This window comes from Periplaneta americana, chromosome 15 (genome assembly GCF_040183065.1).
Source record: "Periplaneta americana isolate PAMFEO1 chromosome 15, P.americana_PAMFEO1_priV1, whole genome shotgun sequence".
NCBI classification, from domain to species: Eukaryota; Metazoa; Arthropoda; class Insecta; order Blattodea; family Blattidae; genus Periplaneta; species Periplaneta americana.
In genome coordinates, this window is record NC_091131.1 from 8,452,348 (window position 1) to 8,465,378 (window position 13,031).

General features: G+C 35.4%; 1 protein-coding gene across 1 annotated transcript in view; it reads left to right on the forward strand.

Annotated features, from left to right (window-relative positions):
- Positions 1-2,973: 2,973 nt before the first annotated feature.
- Positions 2,974-13,031, forward strand: part of LOC138714611 (putative fatty acyl-CoA reductase CG5065) — a 147,851-nt gene continuing 137,793 nt past the window's right edge. The window contains exon 1 of the mRNA XM_069846635.1: positions 2,974-3,162. The gene's annotated coding sequence lies outside the window, so the exon portion shown is untranslated. The remainder of the gene's footprint in view (positions 3,163-13,031) is intronic.

The following is a 13,031-nucleotide window of genomic DNA, read 5'->3' on the forward strand; positions in this document are numbered from 1 at the left end:
AGGACCATTTGAAGGCGTAAGTTTGTAAACATCGATCACATACACTGGACGAACTGAAGACAGCGATTCGTGAAGAAATCGTGGCAATTGCACCAGCTATGACTGTGAAAGTGATGGCGAACATCAGAAAACGCCTCGATGCCTGTATTGAAAGCCAAGGACATCATATGGATAATGTTGTTTTCCATAAATAAACTGCATGTATTGGTGAATATGTTGATAACAGTAAATTTTTGATTTGATGAATCTTTACAATTTTCTTACCATGTGAAATCCATCCGTTCTTTCTGACGCACCCCGTATAATTTGAGGCGTTCCCATTACAGCAATCAAGTCGTGTCTTACATATACAGGGACATCATTTTATTTTTACTAACTTTTTAATATTAACTTGGCTATACCTCTGGATCAACGCCGTTTGCTACCCCCTTCCACGACTGGAGTTTGATGATATTAGCGTAATATACAAACAAATCACTTTACTAGGTATAGGAGGGAAGAAAAGTAGTTCATCCATTTACGTAAACTAGGAAATATCGCGCTTTTGAGTTTAATAATTTTCATTAGGTTTTTGTTTAATCAAAATACAGTACAGTATTAACAATGAGTGTTTTTACTCACCAATTGAGCTATCCATGCGGATGTATTATTTATGCATTGTATATTATACTGTCTACAGCACATTACCGTACAATATAGAGAATGAAGTTAAGTTGAAAAATAATCATAATATGGATATTTAAACACATTTTTTAAAATGGTGGCCGTTCATTTCGATACAGACTTCAGTTCTAATATGCATATTATCGCCCTATAGACTATTGTTCCTAATCCCAATTAGCAGTTTCGTCCTTCGTACTAGTAACTCATGTTGAAATAATTCTGTACCTACTCTATAAAAGAGTACCTTACGTACTGTAAATTCAATCTTCACTTCTGCCCGACCCGCACAGATAAAATTACTCGAACATACTATCTACTGTCCGTCCAAGTGGTTATGTCTTAGGGTCGTAGAAAGGGAGGAAATCACGTGACAGTTAATTACTTAACGAGGCCTTTTTATTTAAGTTATTTCAAACAGTTGTATAATATTACGTTAGACGTCCAATTCCTAACAGAAATTAATGTTCTCAGAAAGAGCTAAGACAGCCCAGCCACTAGCTGGCGAATAAAAGCTGGTGGGGGAAACCGGGATACGACGTAGGCAAATGGACGACAGTACCTGTGCGAAAATGATTCAATATTGAAAGCTCTTTCGTCACTTGAAAACGCGAACATATTTTTGGAACGTACTGTTTACTATGACTGTATATGCGGTCTTGGATCTGTGTGGATAACGGTTGAACTTCATTAGTAGAAGGGGTGGGAGTGAAGTACATTCAAAAAGTCAGGTACAATAAAAATTGAAGTAAAAATAAAATGATGTCCCTGTATATTATGTACCGGTAACCAATATTTCTTTCGTTTCTTCCTCTTCAAAATTAAGATGTATGAAGCAATTACAAATTCTTATTCGCTAACAGACGTAATTAATAGACCTAACCTCAACTCCTCTGCTTTCAGTAATGTCAATATCGTACGACGTCATGTTTTAAACAATGAGATAACAGAGAGGGTTTGGAATTGAACGGGTTACAGCAGCTGCTTGTCTATGCGGATGACGTGAATATGTTAGGAGAAAATCCACAAACGATTAGGAAAACACGGGAATTTTACTGGAAGCAAGTAAAGAGAAAGGTTTGGAAGTAAATCCCGAAAAGACAAAGTATATGATTATTCTCGTGACGAGAATATTGTACGAAATGGAAATATAAAACTCGGAAATTTATCTTTTGAAGAGATGAAGTTCAAATATCTGGGAGCAACAGTAACAAATATAAATGATACTCGGGAGGAAATTAAGCACAGAATAAATATGGGAAATGCCTGTTATTATTCGGTTGAGAAACTTTTATCATCCAGTCTGCTGTCGAAAAATCTGAAAGTTAGAATTTATAAAACAGTTATATTACCGGTTGTTCTCTATGGTTGTGAAACTTGGACTCTCACTCTGAGAGAGGAACATAGGTTAAGGGTGTTTGAGAATAAGGTGCTTAGGAAAATATTTGGGGCTAAGCGCGATGAAGTTACAGGAGAAAGGAGAAAGTTACACAACACAGAACTGCACGCATTGTATTCTTCACCTGACATAATTAGGAACATTAAATCCAGACGTTTGAGATGAGCAGGGCATGTAGCACGTATGGGCGAATCCAGAAATGCATATAGAGTGTTAGTTGGGAGGCCGGAGGGAAAAATACCTTTAGGGTGGCCGAAACGTAGATGGGAGGATAATATTAAAATGGATTTGAGGGAGGTGGGATATGATGATAGAGAATGGATTAATCTTGCTCAGGATAGGGACCAATGGCGGGCTTATGTGAGGGCGGCAATGAACCTCCGGGTTTCTTAAAAGCCAGTAAGTAAGTAAGTAAATAGTATTATTATTAAGCTTATTATGATAGGGAAGTTTCTAATTTAGCATCAATGTCTGTATGCCGTCACAGCCACAAGAGATTGACTATGTCGACGATGGTACAATTCTTGAAATAGATGCAGTATCTAGGACGACAAGCACATGCTATTGGTGGTGGTGGTGGTGGTAGTGGTGATGGTAGTGATGATATAGTGATGAAGAAACAGTCCCTAATAATGGAACTGATCAAATTGATAAATCACGGCAATTGAAAGAAATGTCAAGTTTTCTGCCAGAATGATCTTGAATGTTGAACCTAAATACACTAATTTCGCAGAAAATTGCTCGTCTTTCCCACTGTCTCCTCCGTTTCATTCCATTAAATCCACCTGTAATCATTTCTCTGAAGCTGCTCACAATAAAGCAACCCATCACAGCAATAAATGACAATCTCCCTTCCTGCCTTCCCCCTCCTGGCCGCCAGTTTGACTGATCGTACAAGGCGCTGCAGGAGACACTTCTCGTCCAGCCACGGCTCCGGGAGGGCATAACGTTCAGCCTGTTCGCGCGTCTAGATCTCCGCTCTCAGCAGTCTGTGTGCCGAGGAATGTTGAGTGAGGCAACGTAACACAGATCAGCTGAATCCAGGTCAATCGTCACTTAACAGTGTCACCTTCCATTTCATTCAAGACTCTTCACGTCCGCAGGTAGGACACTCAAAATCGCGGCAAGCAAACAAACTGTGCAGCATGAGGTATTTGCTAGTTTCATGTATCATGACTAACACCATTCTTCACTAATAACAGGTCCATTTTCAGTGTACATATTTTTTACTCGTCACTCAAACGTTTTACGAATCTTCCTAGTTTTCCTTCATCTCTTGGCAAATAGTCCAAATCTGTGAAAGTAATCTCACTTCATTTATTTTTGTAGCATAGTATGTAGTCTACATTTATTATATTTTTCGAACAAAAATGTTATGTTTTATTTAACGATGCTCGCAACTGCAGAGGTTATATCAGCGTCGCCGGATGTGCCGGAATTTTGTCCTGCAGGGGTTCTTTTACATTCCAGTAAATCTACTGACATGAACCTGTCGCATTTAAGCACAATTAAATGCCATAGATCTGGCCCGGGATCGAACCCGCAACCTTGGGCCAGCGCTACACCAACTCGCCAACCAGGTCGACTTATATTTTTCGATAATGGGGGGCATAGTTTATTCAGGGTGATTCACGTGGAGTTTCCGCCACTTACGAAGCTTATTTCCGAAGATATTTGGAGCAAAAAATGTCATATATACATGGGTCCTATTCTCAATATTTTCAGAGTTACACCACTTTGAAGTTGTTTGTTAAGTACCTTTTTTCTTTAGTTTTGAAGGTAAAAGAATATTACAAATAGAGAATGAACTATTCAGAAGTATCATTTATTTAACTGACTAATATTCTGAAGGTAAAAGTGTGTTAATTCATCAGTTGCTTTGTACAGATTTTTTTTTTCCATTTTTAACTAAAAATTGCATTATTCTTACACACTTATCACAACAATTGTTACAAATTACACGACTTCTAGCAGCTTGATTCTTTACAGTTCAGTTCTTCATCCTAATGTACAGTCTTAAAGAGTGTACAATAGTGACGTTTTTTATTTTTACTTTAGTAGATTATTTTACGACGCTTATCAACATCTTACGTTATTTAGCGCCTGAATGAGATGAAGGTGATAATCCCGGTGAAATGACTCCGGGGTCCAGCACCGAAAGTTACCCAGCATTTGTTCATATTGGGTTGAGGGAAAACCTCGGAAAAAACCTGAACCAGGTAACTTGCTCTGACCGGGAATCGAACCCGGGCCACCTGGTTTCGCTGCGAGAAGCGCTAACCGTTACTCCGCAGGTGTGGAAGAATGACGTGATTTGTAACAATAATTATTGTGATTAATGCATAAGAAAAATGTATTTTAATAGTTAAAAATTGAAAAGTTTTCTGTATGAAGCAACCATGGAATTAACAACACATTTTTCGCTTCAGAATATTAGTCAATTAAAGAAATGATGCTTCTGAATAGTTCATGCTCTGTTTGTAATATTCTTTAATCCTTAAAGCAAAAGAAAATAGTGTTTTACAAATAATTTCATATTAGTGCAAATCTGAAAATATTGAGAATAGGACCCATGTTTATATGATTTTTTTGCTCAAAATGTCTTCGAAAATATTCTCCGTAAGTGGCGGTAACTCCTCGTGAATCACCCTGTATACAGAATGTATCAAAAGATAAAATGAATCGTTAAAGAGGTGATAGAGAACCTGAACTGTTGCAAAAAAAACCTTAATACCATTTTTCCGAATTTATTCCAGTTTTCGAGTTCCACCTTAACAAACGTTACTTCGATTGTCACATTTTATGGATCCATTTATATTTTATTTCGCTAAGCATGCTCTATTGTGATGAGTGTATTGTGTTTTATAGCCTACATTCGTTTTCTCGAAATTGTGATTAGGAATGGTCCAGATTTTTTGGCCGGCGCAGTCTCCAGACTTCACGCCACTGGACTTCTATCTATGGGGCTTCATAAAGGAACAGTTGAGATAACAAATAAAGAATATCTAGTTGCGAAGATTCACACAGCTGCAGCGGAGATGTGACAGCAGGGAATGTGGAGCTTGCAACTCTACATTATACGTAATAGACTGCGTGCTGAATTTGTTGTACGTCAGAAAGGGAGACATTCTCAACATCTGCTCCAATAGTCTTTATTGAAATAGCAGAGTAGGTTATGTTTATTCAAGCACTAACCAGGAAGAATTAACGAAATAAATGGATCCTCATAGTATGACAGTAATAGGAATATTTATGAATGCGCAACACGAAAACGGGTATAAATTCGGAGAGGTAAGGTCCAGGATTCGCCATATTACCTGACTTCGCCTTATAGTTAGGGAAATCCTAGGGAAAACACAACTCGATAATCTGCCTAAGCAGGGAACGGAACCCACGCCCAAACGCAAAAGCGAGTGATTGCTATAATCGTTTATTGTCCCAAAATTGAAATATATAACTTAATCGATAAATTGTACAGTTTAAGTAGCATTTTTACAAACTTATTTAAAACAGCTATACAGTATGACATATTGTATCCACTTCCAATAATTTTATATTAAAATAAATATTTAAAAGTGACATGAATATAAATTAGGCTATATATCTTTATTTTGGTTTTCTCACGTGTAACACGAGTTTATGGCAAAGAACACTAATATTATTCTACAACAATGCGAGCAGTGATTACTCGATTGAGTCCATCGCTGAAGAGTAAAGGCTGGTTCACAATAAACCGGAAACGAGAATCGGAACGAAAACGAAAACGGTAAAATTGTTAAAATGTGTACATTTCACAATTAACGAAAAGCTTGCCGGAGCCCGGGCTCGGGAACGGAGAGTTGACCAAGTTTCAACTTTGGCGTTCACGTTTCCGATCACAGCCCACTAGATTCATTCTATTGCCATCTGGAAGTTATTTTGTCGTCGTATATTTTGTAGCAAGAAGACCATGACATAACCTATGCATTATTTTGTTCTGTGCTGTGCATCATGGAGCAAGTTTTATTTGATGAGATCCTAATATTGATGTTTAGGAAAATCCTCATGTTTACGATAAGCGGCGCGTCTCGTATAAAGTTGAGAAAATGAAGGAGAATACGTGGCTTTCAATAGCTGCATCTTTGAACACCGATCGTAAGTGAATCATATTTTATTACTGTATTGGTTGTATTACACACTACATATTCACGCTTCAATTCAATGACTATTGTTGTGTTCATTTTTGTTCTATTACAAATGTTTCTTCTCTAATTATTTTACGTTATGGTAGACTTAAAATAGGTTGTGATAATAAAGATGCATGGGCATATTTATAGTATCGTTGAAATTTTGAAGTTGGTTAATGTGTTTATGTTGGCTGCCTTGTACTCATGAGAGAACGCCATTGGTCAATTATACACAAATATCATCAGGATGCGTAATATCGACTTTACATATCGTTATTGACATACATATCGATATGCATAGTCGTCTACGTTCTCGGCTTGTTGTGAATCAAAAATTTTCATATTCACGTCCTCTGTTTCTCGTTTTCATTGTGGTTCTCGTTCCCGGTTTATTGTGAAACAGCCTTAACGGTTATCACGACTGATCGTGAAACTAGCGGTCCCGGGCTGAAATCTTGGTTGAAACAAGTTATTGGATTGAGGTTTTTCCAGTGTTTTCCCTCAACACATTAAGGTCAAATGCTGGGTAACTTTCGGCGCTGGACCCTGGACTCATGTCGCTAGCATTATCAACTTCATCTCACTCAGACGCTAGATAACCATAGTAGCTGATAAAACGTCGTAAAATAACCAACTAAAAGAAACTACTCGACTGTGCCTGGAGTCTATTCGGACTTAGAATACAGGTACTGTCTCATAAACAACGTCGGTTTTGGAGCAAAATTTTAGTTGCAGTATGTTGTGCGTCTTCAAAGTAAAGGCCATTAGATTCTGTGGTTTTGAGCTACTTTTCTGTGAAGTTTGTTATCTCGCGATGGTACCAGTTTCTGGTTTTTGATGCCAAGAATTCAGTGATACCCATTCCGACGTCTTCCAAGTTTTGGAAATTTTTCCCACGTGGAATGTGGACCAACATTTCTTAATAGATTCAAATATCACAAGATTTCTCATCCTCTCGATAATTTACTAAATGAAAGTACCCAGTTAAAAATAAAACGTTATAGCTTCAAATATTTGTTTAATTTTGCTGCTTCACTAATCATTTGTCAAATGTTTACCTGTGAATATCATATTGCAGGAGGACAAATCCATTATTATTATTAGCGGAATAGTCTTACTCGAATATCACGCGAATTATCTTCTCTTTGGACGAGTCCCTCGCGCTACGCGTTCTCCAATTATTGACAAGATGGGAAGTCTTGTCATATTTACCCATGAGAATGTCGAAGTTACTTTTTTGCACTATCACAATACTTTCTCTTATAGGAAAGTGAAATGAATACGAAGTGCTTGGATGTTTCCTAGAGTTAATACGAGTGTTAACTGAAATGACAATTATTCCATATCCAAATACGGGCCACGTATTCCGATTTAGGCCTACTTCCTGTTACAAGACAGTTCGACGATTTCAACTAAATTGATAAAAAAAAATAAGAGACGTACAAATTCAATAGCTTTCAGCTTCTTCTCAAAACGGTGGTACTGTACATCAACGCATTTACGATAACATTTTCTATACGATGGCACAAATTTTAATCGGTTATTAAAAGGCGCAGTGGTTCCCAAAGTGTGGGTCGCGAGCCGTTTAAACAGCTCAGAGGGGCCGCAAGATAATTTACAACAGTGGCGGCTCCTGCATATTTCTTAAGAGGAGGAAAGACGTTAACAGCACGAAATGACACCTTCTTGAATGCAACATGCTACAAATTAGCCTACATGCATACATGTAAGATCAGGTAGTGTTGGGGTTGGCCTTCCCTTCTGTATAGCAATAATCTGTTCTTGTAAACTGAGTTTCCTAAATTGTCCAAAATATATTATGTTTTCACTTCCATTCATTGTTGAATAATTGCGCAAATTAACAATTACAAGGAAATTCACAACCTCGTAGCATTTTTCGAGCACACTACAGCATCACACGTGTTGGAAGAGACCAGCTACTAAGTCGTAACCGGAACCGTTTTATGGAAATGGAAATGGGAAATGATATGAGGAAAGCGAGAACACTGCACCACCCACGTGGTATGTGTCGCCACATGTACATTTTAAAAGTTCAGTATCACATGTTTTTGAAGAATGTCAGTTCTTGTAAAGTCATACTGCCATTATTGTTCAAAGCTGTCGGTGGCAGATTAATTTTTTATGTTAAAAATGATGCAGTTTGGAGTACCTACTTTCAGTTTCAAATATATTTGTACAAAACTGACAACTTGGCTGTTGCCTTGTCTAGTAAATAATGAATAGAAGTGAATTTCAGGGGCCAACTACGTAGAACTACTTTCTCTTTGTTTTATATAAACCCGACTTTAACTTTCAAATATCCACGAAAGTTTCAAACCATGAATAGTAGCCTATATAAAGTGCAATGAATAATATTTTTGATTTATAATTAATAACAAGTTTATATGGTGTATTTCATAGATTTGCGTTAAAACTGTTTTTATTGTGCCTCCTCCTAGATGTGTTATAGTCCGGTTGAATGCAGCATCGTTAGGTGGCAGCGGTAGCGAGTTTGCTGCACGACCAGTCGGTTTCTATTTCCCGCCCATGACTGATTCAGAGGAGGATCTCCTCCCTCTCCGTTCATTTACTTGCTTTAAAACTCTGCTTCTTTTTTCTGGCCGCTAGTGCGCTGTTGTCTATGTGTGTTAACTGCAGTAGAGGAGGAACGGAGTGCCTTTCCTCCACACAGACAATCTCGCATCTTTCTCAAAGTTTTCTACAGCAGATGAGCGCGCGTCGTTTAAAACTCGATCAACCGAGTTTTTCTTATAGCTGTGAACTTAAAAAAATTATCAAATCTTCCTCGAATTTCAAGGCACATATTTTATTTGGTATTTACTTTCAAAAGAAGAAAATGTGAGGAGGACGTTCCTCCCTTCCCTCCCCCGAGGAACCGCCACTGATTTACAAAATAAGAAAAACGTTTTATTAACATATCGTGCATTTATGTTCAATTCAGAAACATATACATAAACAAATATTTCATGAATAATAATAATAATAATAATAATAATAATAATAATAATAATAATTCTTTATTTATACTGGCAGAGATAAGGCCATAGGGCCTTCTCTTACACTCTAACAGGTCATAAAGTATGCAATCAGTGAAAAATTTAACAAAAAGTTAAAGAACAGAATACAAACATATTACAAAAAAATAATGATAATAGCATAATAAATCGACACTAAACAACATGAAAATAATACCACAATAGAAAAAAAAGAAAGTAAAATACATTGAAATATAGTAAAAGAAACTCATTTAGTACAAATAGTTAATATGAAGAACATAAGGAAGAATATAACAAAATGGAATGTAATAAAATAATAAAAAAGAAAAGAAATACGAAAATTAAATAAAATTCACAATAAAATGGGTATGATAATAAATTCATTTGGTGATCAAGAGAACAAAAAGGGGAGAGGAAGAAAAAAGATATTTATATATTTTTACAAAACTATCGCAGAGAAAAGGGCTTATAACTGAAAGGAATCAGAATTGAAAAAATGCAATTTTAGTTTATTTTTGAAACTAGACAATGGTAGAGAGTTCCAGAGATGAGCTGCATTCGTTATAAAGTAAGAAATATGAATGGTATAACTGTGCCTGTTCATCAGAAAGCAGCTTCTCGAATATGAATTGTACACATTGACATTATTTCGAGTTATTTTGAAAGAAATTTATCGCTTTTCTTTGATAACACTCATAGACTAAAAGCTTATTTTGCACAAATACGAGTTTGCAAATGTTATAAAAAAACTTAAGTGCTTTTCTTCAAAGCTCGAAGTATTCTTGCATTCTTTAGATCAAAAAGTGGTCTGCGCTCTCCGAAAGAAGTATAATTTCAATATTCCATCAGTAGGTACATATTTCAATAACTTCTTTCCCTAACATAGATTCTTTTAATTTCAGAAACTGTCTAAAAACGCAAAATAGCCGCATACTAGCCATACCAACACATAAGACATCATCGTATTCATCATCATACACAATCTCGCTCTCGCGCTTGTGGAGTACCCTACTCAGTGACATCAGAGACTGTCGAAATTTTGTAGCGTTCAAAAGCAAACTTATTAAGCATTTTCTTACTGCGTAGAGTAGGTTTAATTTTTACTTAATCAATAAAAGAAATGCTTCTCTCTTCTTAACTTTTACAATAAACTGTCTAGCTTTTATTAATCAGTTAATCTTTTAGTACGTTGATTTTTATTGTATTTGTAAATTTAATATTAATTGTAATTATAATTGTAATTGTATTCTTAATATTGTAGTTGTAATCCCCTGGTAGAGGGGAAGAGAAGGTCTGATGGCCTTATCTCTACAAGATTAAATAAATAAATAAATAAATAAAAATAAATAAATAAATAAATACAATAAAAACGAATTCAGTATCCACCTGCGACTAAATTTAATTGTTTTGAGTTTCTTCCTGAAATTACTCAAAAAAGCTGTTATTTAAAATTGTGTACATTTAATTGCATGTCTGAAAAAACAGAATCGATGTTTATCGTTCCACACGGCACGTAGCTAAACTTTCCAAGACTTCTTAAATACACTGGAATAAATCAAATTTCTTTTTGTCAAGTGATGTTGACCAGAAATCAAGTTCTTTATAAATCCGTGGATTTTATCTCCTGCTGTTACTATGTTAACATCTTGACCTTGCAAACCAGTATTCAAAATGTTTAGGGGTATATGTACGTGAACGACCACAAATATTCTCAGAAAATGCAGGCTCTATTTTTCTAAAATTTTGTAAGGAAATGAACTCACAATTGCACAAAAATTACAAGGTACCACAACAAGACTTATTAGAACTTAAATATGTGATAAAGGTATAAAAAAGGTTACTAATACTATTTTTAAGAATTCACTTTTTGCTTCAAATTAAATTTTCCAAAATTTGGAAATTTTCACACATATTTCATAACTCCACAACCGTTAGAGATAGAATTCTGAAATTTTGTACACTGATTTAACATGCTTTTATGCAAAAGGTAGACTACAATAATGCCCATTTCTTTGAAAATAGAAAGATTAGGTCACAAAAGATTATGTAAATTTTAATATATTTTATATAGAACAAATAAAGAATTAATTGTATTAAAATAAACAACTCTACATGTCTGAGAGTAGTCTACTTTTCAGAAATAAGTGTTTATTACATGCAGGAAAAATATTAAAGATGTTAGAGAGACCATAACAATGTTATGGTTACCAAATGATGTAACTGCAGAATTTATTTGTGTTTTTTTTTTCCATACTCTGATAAAACTGGTTTGAAAAATATTATTAGTAACATTTTTTTATACTTTTATCAGATATTCAAGTTCTAATAAGTCTTGTTGTAGAATCTTGCAATTTTTCTTAAAATTGTGAGTTCATTTTCTTATAAAATTTTAGAAATTTAGATCCTGCATTTTCTGATAATATTTGTGGTCGTTCACGTACATATACCCTTAAGTGTTCAAAAACTATAACAAGTTAGACCTTGAGTAAAATTATCGTCATTTTCGATTTCATAGTAATTTATATTTTGGACTGGGGTTAAGTATCGGTGCGGTAGCGGGAGATGGCAACAAATGTCCCTCCCAGCAGTGGGTCGCGCCTTCAGAAAGTTTTGGAACCAATAATCTACACTCTAGAGCCTGTGGGATTGTTGATGTATTTGAGAATTGGCCATGAGATTACCTGATATCCGTCTTACTCGAAAGAAACCCAACCAAGTAATCAAGTCACTCCAGAGCTCAGTCTACAATCACGAGGAAATCTCATTACCTCTAATCTGCGCCGGTGGCGACGTCACAAGATCAGGTGTTGAACGGAAATGCTTATACTTCCGTTATTGCCGCAAGACAGTTTAAATAACGTCTAGGAACTGTTTCAGTAATGATAATGAACATCAGAGTTCGGCGACCGTCGCGTCTTGATTCCGGGCATTCACAAGCTGCGAAATTCCTCGACTCGTGGTCAGTGGTCATGTGGAAGAAGCGGGCTAAGAAGCTCAAACTCGATTCCTCTCAGGCCCGAGTGTATAAACCATTTAATCTTAGATCAGAGGTTAAATTGATCCTTGTTTCAGCTGAACTTGGAATTTTGTGTTGTATAAAGTCTAATCTGAGATTAATTTGTCTCAAACTAAAGTCAACTTTGACTGAAGAAATTTCTGCGATTAAGTTAGATGATCCAAGTTCAGTTATTTATTTTCTGTTTGAAATATACGAGTGACAGATTGTGCAAATAAAATATCCATTATTATTAATATTAATAGATATGTTAGGTACATTTATATATATTTCTTTCAATTTCTTGCCTTAATACACAAACATTCTTATATTTTATAAGGCTCTATCTTGTTCAGCAGTATCAAATAAGATAACCTATAATTATATTATGTTTATAACAACCATTAATTATTAATGGATACGATAGGTACATTCATAAATGTTCAATTAACTGTATTACTAAACGAAAATTGTCGTTTTATAAAGCTTTATTATGTTTAGCAGTATCAAACACCATAACATGATAACAACTTGGAGAACAGTCAACCTTCTTCTTATTGTCCGCCATTATTTACATTGCAAAAAAAAAAAACCAGTATCTCCAACAGAGTGTAATACGGAAAGTCGCCAAAAAGTAGTTGTAAAGTAGGTAGATTTCTCATTATCAACAAAGAAAGATTAAATTTTGTCACTATGGGGTGCTAAAAAGGTCACTAAATCCCTATTTAAGCAATATAAAAGTTAAAAGAAATTGTTGTTGAAAAAGAGTTAAAATCGATAGATTGGCAACACTG